The sequence below is a fragment of the Clarias gariepinus genome, chromosome 5 (assembly GCF_024256425.1).
Source record: "Clarias gariepinus isolate MV-2021 ecotype Netherlands chromosome 5, CGAR_prim_01v2, whole genome shotgun sequence".
Lineage (NCBI taxonomy): Eukaryota > Metazoa > Chordata > Actinopteri > Siluriformes > Clariidae > Clarias > Clarias gariepinus.
Window position 1 is genome coordinate 3,483,438 of NC_071104.1, and position 13,578 is coordinate 3,497,015.

Here is a 13,578-nt window from a genome sequence, read left to right on the forward strand (position 1 = left end):
GTAAGAGGCAGCGACTTAAGAAGACCCCTAAGAGACAGTTCGAGAAATACACTTAGAAAAGTTATCACTTAACATAAGATATATCTTAAGAGTCTTCTTAGCGCGCGAATAGTGTTGTGTTATCGAGAAACCGGCCCCTGATTCACTTTTATAGAGAACTAAAGTGTGAGGAGCTTTACAGAAGATTCTTTACCATAAACACTTAGGAATGGCAGTAATTTGTCAGTAAATGTGTGTAACAGTGTGTATGTGTGTGTTAGTATGGAAGCAAATTATTATTTGAATTATAGCAGGCTTTGAAAAACATATTTTGAAACTTTATCATTGTTGAATAATTAGTTTTGAAATGTAAATTCTCCTGAATTTATTAAACTGAAATGTTTTACTTAAAAAAATTATATCTTTGAATTTATGTGATCTGAATTTCACATTAAATTTCTCAGTAGTCCATTTTAAGCTGTAAAATTTAGAAGTTTTAATTTTAATCCACATTTTATTTGATAATCTGAAATTTATATCGAAAAATTCAAGCTTGGGAATTTAGGGAGTAAAATTCAATTCAGGAAAACCAATCGAGCCAAAACCGAAATCCATCCATCAGTCAAGTGACCCAGGGAAGTGGACGTCTTCAATACCAGAAATTTTGTTGCTAGACTTAGAAACTTTTCGTACTACCCTAGCAACAAATTTTGCAATTTTTAACATTCATTAGCCTACTTTTAGCATTTTTTTTTAAAAGTGACTCAGTAGAGTGCGGGGGTGGGGCTACATAAGGTCTAAATAGCCAGGCACAGCTGCAGCAGCAAAATTTGTTGACTGAGTGCAAATGAATTGCACATTTTTAAGTAAATTAATTAAGAGTAACCAGAGTTAAATTTTAGTTACTGTAGCTGCTCATTAATTTCGAACTGAACATGTCTCAATCGAAATTGTACAGCCAGAAATACAGAAAAGAGTGGGAGTCTGTACCAGAATTTAAAGGATGGATGAAGCCAGTACCTGAGTTGCGATTATGCAATGACGTCATCACACAAAGTAATATGTTAATAAGAACCTATTTATTGTGCATCTGGATGTAATTTTTTAATATAATATAATACACGGCGCCTCAGAGACTAGAGACATGATGACACGTGATGTCTCATGTGATGACATCACTGACATGCAAATTAGTGTGTGACATCATCTGGCAACATTTAGCTACTTTTTGGGCAACCTTTAGCTACTTTTCATTAAAAATAGTTGGCAACACTGATCTAGCTAGAAGACAGAACAGACTTGCAGGTGAAAGAGCTTCACCATGATGGCAGAGGGTTGCGGCCTGGTCAGTGCACCTGCAGTGTGTTACACTAATTATATACTGTGAGATATTCTAGTCATTAAACTGTGATAAACTGTGAAATTTAGTCAAAGTTTAGTTAAAGTTGGGCCTGTGAGCATGAGACCCAGAACAGGTGACGTCACTAATTAATTCAGGTCTGGGTGAAGAGTTGTGTTAAGTAAAATCAGCTGCTTTAGTTAATTGATGTAACAGTTAGGTGGCAGGACTTTTACTTACTGAGGCCATGGTGTCCATCTCTGTACAGAATCCTTAGGTTTAGAAGAAAATGACTTCATACTTCGTACTGATAGTTGTATGCAAATTTAATTGCATAGCGAGTTATCCTTATTTCCTGTATTGTCATTATTTAAATGTTTGAGATTGTCATGAAAACAGTGATTTTTTTTTTGTCTCAATACTTTTGGCCACCACAGTATATATTATTATAAAGCTACTGTAGATATAATAATGTTGAACTTATGTATGTGTGTATATAATTCCCTAGGATGACTTAATTTAGTCCCTGATCTTTATGTTTTTGCTTCAATACAGATTGTTCTCCAGCACATCATCTGGCCTCACAGTGGAGACAAGGATGATGATTGTTCACTTGATACAAAATGCTGTATGTCAGGTTACCATCGTCAGTTTATCAAACATTTTGTGATTTTTGTAATATGCTATACTTTATGTAAATGTGTGTTGATTTTACTTAAACATATTAAAGACATGTCCAGCAGTTCTGGGGCTTTTACTCAAAAATAATGATATAATAGTAATTCTATTATATCATTATTTTTGAGTAAAAGCCCCAGCATCCAACTTAAGATAAAATTGCAAAATAACTGCATATACAGACCAAACGCACATTCGACTTGCTTATTCACCAGAGCATGAATTTATACTAGATTAGTCTGTTATTTGATAAGCAGTGGTTAAACCTCATGAGGAGGAGTTTTTTCTAATCTTTTGTCAGACAAGCTGTTTCTCCTTGGAATCAGCTCTTCACTGTCCAGACAAGCGTCTGTTTAGAACGTCTTGGGTTACTTTGCTGTAACCCTGTTCTCTGAAAAAGTGGAAACGAGATGCTGCGTGAAAACGCTATGGGAAATATCTTTTCATTTTGCCAGTTGTGAAGCATGTGTGTATCAAAAACGACATATTTTGGCTTATTTAACCTCGGTCAGGTGACGTCATCTGATTGGACCCACCTGCAGGTTATAATTAGGAGTGAACTGGAAACATTTCTTAGATTGATTTGTCTGAACGGACGTCCAGTCACGTGAGCAGTGCGGCATTGGGACACAGCATCTCGTTCAAGCCTTTTCAGGGAACAGGGTTACAGCAAAGTAACCCGAGACGTTCCCTTTCAAAGGCTACACTGGATGCTGCGTGAAAATGCTATGGGAACGAGAATACCAACGTCGCCGCACTGTAAGTGTCTGGACCCCCGAGTTGTGTAGCATGTGCGCACAAGGCTGAGAGGACTCAGAGCTCTGTCTGGGAAGCTGACTCAAGGACTTGTGAGCCTGGAGTGGCATGAACTTCCAGACTATAAAATCTAACAAATGTGTGTGGAGAGGACCAGCCCACTGCATCACACACTTGCCGCAGGGGAATACCTCTTGATAGTGCAATGGATGAAGCAATCCCCCTGGTTGAATGAGCCCTGATTCCTAGAGGCGAAGTAAGCCCACGCACCTCATAGGAGAGGGCAAAAGCATCTCTCACCCAGTGTGACAAGGTCTGTGCAGTGGCGGCCGCCCCCTGGTCAAATATAAAGAGCTGCTCTGATTTACGCCACTGGCTGGTGCGGTGGACGTAGATGCGAAGAACACGTACTTGACACAGTAGGTGAAGTTTCTCCTGCTCGGAAGCTGTGAAAGATGGAGGACAGAAGGCTTCAAGAACAACAGGGTGCATGGTTGAGAATGGAACTTTCGGAAGATAGTTCGGGTGAGGATGCAAAATGGCCTTGACTAGCCCAGGGGCAAAGTCCAGGCAGGATGGGGAGACTGACAAGGCACGTAGATCTCCAATCCTCTTAAGAGAGGTAATGGCGATAAGAAAAAAACATCTTAAGGGTCAGAAACCTGTCAGGTGGTTCAAAAGGAGTGTCGATTAGACCTTTGAGCACGACAGATAAATCCCACAAAGGGGTTGTGACTCTAGTGGGTGGCCTTAACCGTTTAGCTCCATGAATAAAACAGGCAACAAAGAGTGTTTTCCCAAAGTAAGCCCCTCGATCGGAACGTGGCAAGCTGAAATAGCTGCCACGTATGTCCTGAGGGTACTAGGGCACAAACCCGAGGACAACTTTTCTTGCAGGAACTCCAGCACTGAAACAATTCGGCAGTGGACTGGGTCTACCTGCTTCGTCATGCACCAACTCTCAAATACATTCCATTTGAGGGCATAAGCTTTTCTAGTAGAGGGAGCTCTACCGGCTAGAATAGTTTTAATCACGCTGGCTGGGAGACCAGCTTGACTTAGTTGTTCCGGTTCAGGGACCAAACGTGAAGGTTCCAAATCTCAGGTCGGGGATGAAATATTCTTCCCTGCGCCTGAGACAGAAGATCCTTCATCACTGGAATCATACAAGGTGAGCCATCGAGGAGAGATATTAAATCCGAGAACCATACTCTGGTCGGCCAACGGGGCGCTATTAGTAAGAGGCGCAAACCGTGCTCACGGACCCTCGCCAGGACTCCCGGGAGCAGTGGTATTGGAGGAAACGCATAAAGGAGTTAATTGGGCCATGTATGGGCCATCGCGTCCAGACCCAGGGGAGCTGGATGAGTCAGAGAGTAGTAGAGGGGACATTGTGCAGTCTCTTTGGAGGCAAAGAGGTCCACCTCTGCTGTAAAAAAATCTTTCCCAGATTTGGCGGACTATGTTGGGGTGGAGTTTCCATTCCCTGTGTGTCACAGCTTGCCTGGACAGTAAATCTGCTCCCACATTCATGTGCCCTGGAATGTAAATTGCCCTGAGGGACAGGAACTTGTCATGTGCCCAGAGCAGAATCTGATGCACTAGCTCGTTCAATCGGCGCGAATGCAGTCCGCCCTTGCGATTTACTGTAGGGCCAAAAATAGAGCCATCATTTCGAGGCAATTAATGGCCTAGAAGGCTATCAATTTGATGGCAAGATGGCAAGGACGGCCATCCAAGACCGCACCCCAGCCGGTAAAAGAAGTGTCTGTCGTTAGCATCTTGCGACGACAAGAGGGACCTTGAGTGGGACCCAAGGTGAGAAACCTTTTATGTCTGAACAACATAAAAAGGGTACGAAGACCTTCGCGCATAACCCGTATTTGCCTTCGAAAATTGGCCCTTGTATGACATCCCCTGGCTCTTAGCCACAAATGGAAAGCTCTCATGTGCAGAAGGCCCAAAGGTATCACCGTGGACACCACTTACAGTCACCCCCATAGCCCTGGGCGTGTAGGCCAATTTTTAAGGTGGGGTGTCTGGCTGCTGACACTCTTCTTCTGCGCCCTCTCGCCTGGCGAGAATCAGATCTGGTCGAGGCTGGGTGGCCGATGGCCTTGACTCTTGACCACGGCTTGGGAGAAATTTCCCAAAAGCCTGTTCATACAGCCTAGCCTCTCGGAACATAGTGGCAACGGAATTAACGGCGTCACCAAATAGGCCGGAAGGTGAGACGGGGCATCAAGGTGGAATGTTCGATCCTTGTCCTTGATGCCTGTCAAATTTAGCCATAGGTGCCTTTCAGTGGTCACCAAGGAGGCCATAGAAGGGCCGATAGCACGGGCTTTCTGTGTAGTCCCACGAAGGGATAAATCAGTAGCCCGGCGCAATACGGTGAATGATTCTTAATTTACTGTGCCGATCGTGCTCAAATCTTTTAGCAGATCAGCCTGATATGCCTGCAAAACCACCAGGGTGTGCCAGGAAGCGCTGGCCTGACCTGCTGCTTGGAACGCTTTCCCTATCAGGGTAGAAGAAGTTCTACACGGCTTAGAGGGAAGCGTTGGTCTCTTTAATGAGGATGATGTTCCAGGAGAGAGATAGCGTCTCTTCTATCTGGGGCATTATGCTATAGCCTCGTGATTTTGCATCTACGATATTCAAATAAATCGAAGTCGATGGTACAAAAATACGGGAGGAAAAAAAGTTTACTTCAAGAACGAGATAATTCGTCGTGGAGATCACCAAAAAAGGGGAGAGAGTGGCATTGTGGCTTTATCTTCTGGCCACCTGATAGAAATCTGTCGTCTTATTTGGACGGTTTTGGGTGAGCGTGCTCCTGTGGCCAGTCAATATGCAGCCGTTCGACTGCACGTGTTATGACTTCAAGTAACTCTCTATCATTTTTAGAGGAGCGTTCTGAGGTAGCTAATTCCATTTCCACAGAAGCGGGAGACCGAGTTTCTTCAACACACCCACGAGAAGCGCTGAAGCGCGCTCGTGAAGTGGAAGGAAAGACTTTGTGATCAGGAGGAGAGGGCGAGAGAAAGGAGGGACTCCGTCTCTCGTGCCGAGCTCGGCCAAGTCAGCTGGTGATCCCCATGAGTGCAGCGCAGCTCGTGGTTCGCTAAAGAACGCAAGGCGCTCGCGCAGCATTTTCATGGGAGGGAGATAACAATGCTCGCATTCTCCATTAAGCCCTTCGAGAGCATGCTTCTTACCCAAACATTCAAAGCAGAAAGTGTGCATATCGCCCTCTGAAAGGAAATTTTCGCATGGAGGGGGGAATCTAGCTCTAAACTTCGCCATTATACTGGTGAGATTTATGCTTTATTTTATGCTTATTTTATCCTTGTTTGTATGCTTAGTCGACACACATGCGCACAATGCGGTGAAGACCAAGATCTGAGGAATGTTTCCGGTTCACTCCTATTTATAACTTTTAATCTAATCAGTCTAATCAGATGACGTCACCTGACCGAGGTTATATAAGCCAAAATTTGGCGTGTTTGTTACACACATGGTTCACAACCGGCAACATGAAAAGATATTTCCCATAGCGTTTTCACGCAGCATCGAGTGTAGCTTTTGAAAGGGAACTACAGTGGTTAGTTATGGTTAAAATATTACCATATCAATAATATGTCCATACAGTATTTGGGAGAAATAGGGGTGTTAGAGCATTAAACATTTTCTGATCACAAAGCCTTTTTCAACTTTGTATTTTAGACACATCCATTCACATAGCAGTTAAAAAAAACAACTGTTGTATCACAAATGCAACCATTTCACTATAAACAGGAAACATGCTCAGTATATGAAGCCAGGAATGCTGGATAAAGATTTTTTTCCCACTGTGCAACTGGTTTGTATGTGGTCATGTGACATGTGGTTATTGTTACTGTGGCTAATTGGTGAAACAGTCATCTCTTTCTGCACTATCAAGTTATGCTTCAGTACTAAATGCATGTTTGCAATTTAGTTTGAAATTTTTTTTTTCTTAAGCTATGAAACACATTAGCACTTACCTCACAGTTGCTATAATTTAATGATAATCATAAGCAAAAAGTGTAAAACAAAGGATTCACATTTATTACATTTTCACCCAGAGCGGGGATTCAAACCAGGGTCTGAACAATTTTATACTATTATTTAAGCAACGCCACACCAAAAATCAAAAAATGCTTCAATTTTATTGGCTGTCACTGAGTGTCAGCTATTCACGACTAGCCCCCGCAGAACGCAGAATGCCCGGGCTTTGACTGCGCTTTCTCCATTCGTTATTGCCAGGGGCGGACTGGGACCAAAAAGTGGCCCTGGACTTTCTGGCCCACAGCAGCCCACACCATAATACATTGGCTCATTAATGTAGAGATAAATTTTTAACATCAGTTACTAGTATAAAAATATAACACAATACAGAAATCAATGCTATTTAAACATATTATTTAAAGTATCACTGAACATATATTGGGTCATATTAGTAAACCAAAAAAAGAAGAAAAGAACATAAAGACAAACATCATATACATCTATAAAGACAATATTTTACAATGAATGGCAATAAAACTGAACAGGTAAGCTGAAATAAAGTCATTAGCAGCATTAGCTTACGCTAGTAAACTAGTTACTTATTTTAATTATTATGGTAGTCAATATTAATTCGAAATAATGCTGAGAAACATTATTTTGAATTAATATTGACTACCATAATAATTACTAGCACGAGTTAATGCTGCTACTGATTTTATTCAGTTTGAATGCCATTCTTTTTACTTGGCTCTGGTAGATCAGGGGAGACGTGTTGGTCATCATCAGCAGGCACTGGTTCATCATCACTGATGAGTGGTATGTCTTACAATGCATTAAGATGATACCCCCGAAATGCACAATGTTCATTATAACTCACAAAAAAAGGCCAATCGGCCCTTCCTTATGTGCCAGGTGGAGTTATAGCACTTTCGAAATCACACTAACTTTACACTGATATAAATAACTTTGGATTTTGAATGCTTTTTAGCACCCTTGTGACTCAATAAGAGACAATGCAAAAAAATCTTTTCTAACAGCATGTAAATGAGACATTTTGGCAGTATTGTCTTGCATCTTTTGAAAAACATGAATAAATAAAAAATAACAATACTGACAAAATGTCTCATTTTGCTGTCAAACTGTTGATAAGCCTTCTGGGTCTTTGTGAGACTGGTGCTACTGGACACTAAAAATATTGTAGTTTTATATGTTGTTTGTCTTATTATTCTTTCCTTTGTTTTACAAATATGACCCAATTTATGTTCGGTGAAATTTTGTTTTATGTTTTTGTATTGTGTTATATTTTTATACTAGTAAGTAATTTTAAAAATTTATCTCCACTTTAATGAGCCAATGTATTATGATGTGGGATGTGGTGCGCTGCTGGATCCAGCCTCACTGTCCCTGACCTGTTATAGGTAGAATCTGTTCATTTAAAGCATTTTACAGCATTTACCTCTAAAGCTTTTTTTTTTTTTTTTCGCGTAAACTTTTTTCTTCCTCCTTTTCATTCATGGATATTATTATTAATTTGCTCAGAAAATTCGCTGCGTTGAGAAAGGATCAATATCTAAACATTTTAAGATGCCTACGTGTGTGGACAAAGAATACAAAAGTGTAACAATATTGTTTCCAATGCTGAAGCAAACATGATTTTGTTTCAGTCTATTCTTTGAATATTCTTTAAATTATCGCCAGCCGGAACGAATAGGTGGCTCCGTTCCTTTGTTGCCTATTCAGGGAGCCTACAGAGTAAGCGAGTAGCGATAGTAGATTTGGGCACACATCCATCGCAGGCGCATGCCGTGGCAGATCATCATAAGTTTCTTTAATAGTAAATAATGACCCCAGTTGTGCTGTACCACCGCTGGCAAAACCTTATGACATACAAGCTAAACATTAAACGAATTTATAAAATTTTATGCGTGCGGTCAAGCGCTGATTTTACGTACAGTAGAAAAGTAAAGAGGAGCAGTGGAAGTGGACTGGCCATCTGAAGCAATATTTTCAGTGTCTAGTAGCACCAGTCTTACAGAGACCCAGGAGGCTTATAAACAGTTTGACAGCAAAATGAGACATTTTCACAGTATTGTGATTGTGATTTTTTTTTTTTTTTTTCTTTCAAAAGATGCAAGACAATACTTCTAAAATATATCACTTACAGGCTGTTAGAAATTATTCTGTGCATTGTCTCTTATTGAGTCACAAGGGTGCTAAAAAGCATTTATCATTCAAAGTTATTCATATCAGTGTAAAGTTAGTGTGATTTTTGAAAGTGCTATAACTCCACCTGGCACAGTTTCATCCCAGTGGACCAATCTGACTACATGTGAAGTGCCATGAAAAAGTATTTGGCCCTTCCTAACCTTTTTCTTTGCATATTCGTCACACTTGTATAGGTGGAATTTCACCTAAACACTTTATGAGGAAAAGACAAATTGGCCTTTTTTTGTGAGTTATCATGAACATTTTGCATTTCGGGGGTATCATCTTGATGCATTGTAAGACAAAAAACAATTGTAAAAACAATGCAATTTATGCTATCATAAGGAAAATACAAATTTCTTCCATTCCAAGGATTAAAAACGGTAACAATGTCAACTTTAGAATTCAGAATCCAGAAGATTAAATTTACACAAACTTAAAAAGAGGCCTGAAAGTCTTTAGAAGAGCCTCAGATTCAAGAGTTATTTTTTAAGTGTGGAGAGGTCATTACAGTTCCTCTGAATGTATAGGTGATAACAGCTTATTCACACTTGGGGAGAGTAAATAATTTGCATTTGAATGTTGTCTGGCATTGTAAAGCTCACACAGTGACACTAAAAGAACAATAGGATTAATAGGAATAGGAAGCACTAAAGAGGAGGATTTTAATTTAGACTATAAAAAAATTAACCTGCGTCTATAGCCAGCTGCCACTTTTTAGTTAGAAGTTTTTAATACAAATCTTATAATGCCCACATGACATAACGGAATTAGGCACGGTGGTGAGCTATCCTTGCCAATGATCCCGGGCTTGCACCCTGCGCTATAAAATACGAGTACAACGGCCACCCGCGGACAGCAGCTCCTGCCTCCGTCCACTTGCGGTGGCTCTTCTTTAAAGTCCCTGGGGCGCGTTCCATTTGCCCCGCTTGCATGCCGCACTTCCGCGTTGTTGTACGCGAGTCTCACTCACACCGCGTAGTAAAATCCACTGTAAACCAACAAACCCTGAGTATTTTATAGCGCAGGTTGCAAGCCTGGGATAATTAGCAAGGAGAGCTCACCAGCCGTGCCTAATTCAGCGGCCCCGCTTCTTCACTTATCTGAAGGGGAGGTCGCCTAACTAGTGAGCGAGGAGCGATATTGATTTGGGCGCACGCCGTGACGGGCTGAAAAAACAATTGTCCTCAAAAATGTAACAGATGAGGACTCAGATTAATGTGCAAAAACTATATAAGACTACATGCCTCAACTTTTATTTAAGCGCACTCACAATAACGAAATTTTTTTGTGTTTTTGTAAATGTTTGAAAGCAAATAAGGTACGCTGTTCTGTACTGTTTTTGGTGACTTTGAGCGCGTCAGAAAATGAATGCAAACGTTTTTTTAAATGGTAAGAATCAATCTGCTTGCTGTTTTCCCGACGCGTTCATAATCATTAGTCTACTTCTGCCCTAGCGCTGTGAAAAACTTCTTTCCGACATGAGTTGGCCCGGTGTTATCCGCAGAGCGCCGGAAGATTTGCTGAAGCTCCAAAATCACTGGGGCATTTTTTCTAAATAGATGCTATCTTTAATAACTGATCGAGGTTTTGAGCTGTATACACACCATTTTTAAGGGGTTTAAAACAAATTAATAAGTCAGAGCAGACCTACATGAAAGGTGAGAAGTGAGTAACTAAGCGCGCTGTCGCGTTGTATATACTGTACAACACGCGTTTATCAACCTTTTTGATAAAAATGCTGCCTTTTGTAAAGTGAAAGTACTTTACAAAAGACGAACAGCTATATTTCAGTCATAAATTCACAATCACATCACATTCCAGCTATTATTTTCAGCCGTGGTTAAATAATGGATGAAATAATTATTCAATGCTGGACACAAACAGCAAATATGATGATTATTATAAAAAGCCAGAAGAACTTGGTGTTCATAAAATAATATTTACTTAATATGATATATATATATATATATATATATATATATATATATATATATATATATATATTGTTCATTCATGTCTTCTGAGTGAGGTTGTCGACACATTTTTACGTTTTAAATAAGATATGTTGGCATATTCACAAATTGGAACATTCGCATAGTTAACACTATCAGATAGTGTACCATCAGGAAATTAAATTAATTTCAACACCACTTAAATCGATGCATTGCCATGTCTTTCACTGTTTAGTCTCTGTTAAGACATTACAAAAACTATATAAGAAACTTATTAGGAATTTTAAAGCACGAATTTGGGCATTTAATTTCATCATTATGAAAATAATATGAAGCACATACACACATTCATTATGAAAGATCTGTTGTAAAACAAAATAAAATTCATGTTTGCTTCAGCATTGGAAACAATATTGTTTTAGGCTAAGTAATTATACACAGTTCTTCGTTGTACAATACTTGGTCCGGCTTTTAGATAAAGTCATTCCATGCGCCATCTGGCGGATATTCAGTGAAGCACAACACATTTATTTAAATTCCCAAATGTTGCTTACAGCAAGTCGCAGCACGCCGCACACTAAATTGCGTCATCTCGCGGGGAAAACCACGCAGTTTTAATGGCCACCATCTGTACTGAACTTCCAGCCTCCTAACACACAGTATGACTGCAGATCAATCTCTGCTATCCGTTATCACCCATATGAGGATGGGTTTCCTGTTGAGTCTGGTTCGTCTTATGTCGAGCCTGGTTCCTCTCAAGGTTTCTTCCTATTATCATCTCAGGGAGTTTTTTACCTCAGCACCATTGCCCTCGACTTGTTTATCAGGGACAATCTGATCATTCTGATTTACACACATTCACATCTCATACACACTTCAATAATTCTTTTAACAGCTAAGTAAAATGGCTTGTAAGTTTTCAGAGGAGGATTTCTCCTGTCCTGTGTGCTGTGAAATCTTTAAGGATCCTGTTGTTCTGCACTGCAGTCACAGTGTGTGTAAAGTGTGTTTGTAGCAGTTCTGGGAGACCAAAGGATCCAGAGAATGTCCTGTTTGTAGGAGGAAGTCATCTATAGATAAACCTCCCATAAGCCTGGCTTTAAAGAACCTGTGTGAGACTTTCTTAGGACAAAAGTCAGACATCTTCATCAGCGTCTGAAACAGTCTGCAGTCTGCACAGTGAGAAACTCAAACTCTTCTGTCTGGAGGATCAATAGCCGGTGTGTTTGGTGTGTCAGACTTCAAGAAAACACACCGACCATAAATTCCTCCCCATTGACGAGGCAGTAACAGACTGTAAAGTACATATTATATACCTGCGAGGTTATGGATCACCGGACAAATAAATGAGGAATAACCTTTATTCTCCCTAAATTATCTACAGTGTCAAAGTAAAAAAATAAGGTGTGATAATTAAATTACATAATTGCTTTTTAATTAGTTTATTCATATGATAACTACCAAATATGTTAGTCTAATATTTTATTATATTATTATAAGTGTCATCTTTATAGAAACAACCAACAAAATTTTAAAAGGCCATCAGAGTATTCATGAAAGAGAACATAACTACAGTATTACAGTTACATTACTTTTAAACTCACTGTTAAATACTGTAGAGTTAAATCCTGACAGTGATCTAAGTTAATGATGTGTAAAATAAAAGCTGAAACACAGAGTCTCCATGCAGTGTATTGATTTGTTTCAGGAGAAGCTCAAAACTGCACTGAAACCCCTACAGAAGAAACTGAAGTCAAGTCAAGTCAAATTTATTTATAGAGCACAGGTTTAACACAACTGTAGTTGATCCAAAGTGCTTTACAATAGAAAGAAACAGCAAAAAAATAATAAATAATAAAATAAAACAAATATAAAAGGAATAAAAAAAAAAATCACAAAACACAATTTTTTTTATGCAAAATACATGCACAACATCACCCAAACGCTAATGAGTAAAAATGTGTCTTTAAGCTTGATTTAAAAACGTCCAATGATGTAGAAGCTCTGATATGTAGTGGTAAACTGTTCCAGAGTTTTGGGGCAACTACTGCAAAGGCCCGATCACCCTTCGTTTTACAACGTGAATGGGGGACGGATAATAGTAGCTGATCATTAGATCTTAAAGACCTAGAAGCTACATAGGGTGTGATAAGATTGCAGATATAGTCTGGAGCAGAATTATGCAATGCCTTATATGCAAAAAGAAGAATCTTAAAATCAACTCTGAATTTTACAGGAAGCCAGTGCAATGAAGCAAGAATTGGGGTGATGTGATCCCTTTTCTTAGTACCTGTTAAGAATCTGGCTGCCGCATTTTGAACCATCTGTAACCGAGAGAGTGTAGATTGAGGTAGGCCAACATACAGAGAGTTACAGTAATCCAGACGAGAAGAAATTAACGCATGAATTACAATTTCAAGGTCTTTACTGGATAAAAAGTGTTTCACCTTAGCCAATGATCTGAGATGAAAAAAACTACTTTTTACAACTGCATTTATATGCTTGTCAAAATGAAGAAAAGGATCAAGATGGACTCCAAGATTCTTTACGTAGTCATGTAGGTTGTTACTTAAAGAACCTAGCTGTGTTTTGATAGAGTTATTAATAATTGTAGGGCCCAATAGCAGCACGTCG

The 13,578-nt window shown here is 39.7% G+C and overlaps 1 protein-coding gene across 1 annotated transcript in view; it reads right to left on the bottom strand.

The window, feature by feature from the left end:
• Nucleotides 1–13,578, bottom strand: part of LOC128524461 (nuclear factor 7, brain-like) — a 561,325-nt gene that overhangs the window by 113,060 nt on the left and 434,687 nt on the right. The gene's annotated exons all lie outside the window — the stretch shown is intronic.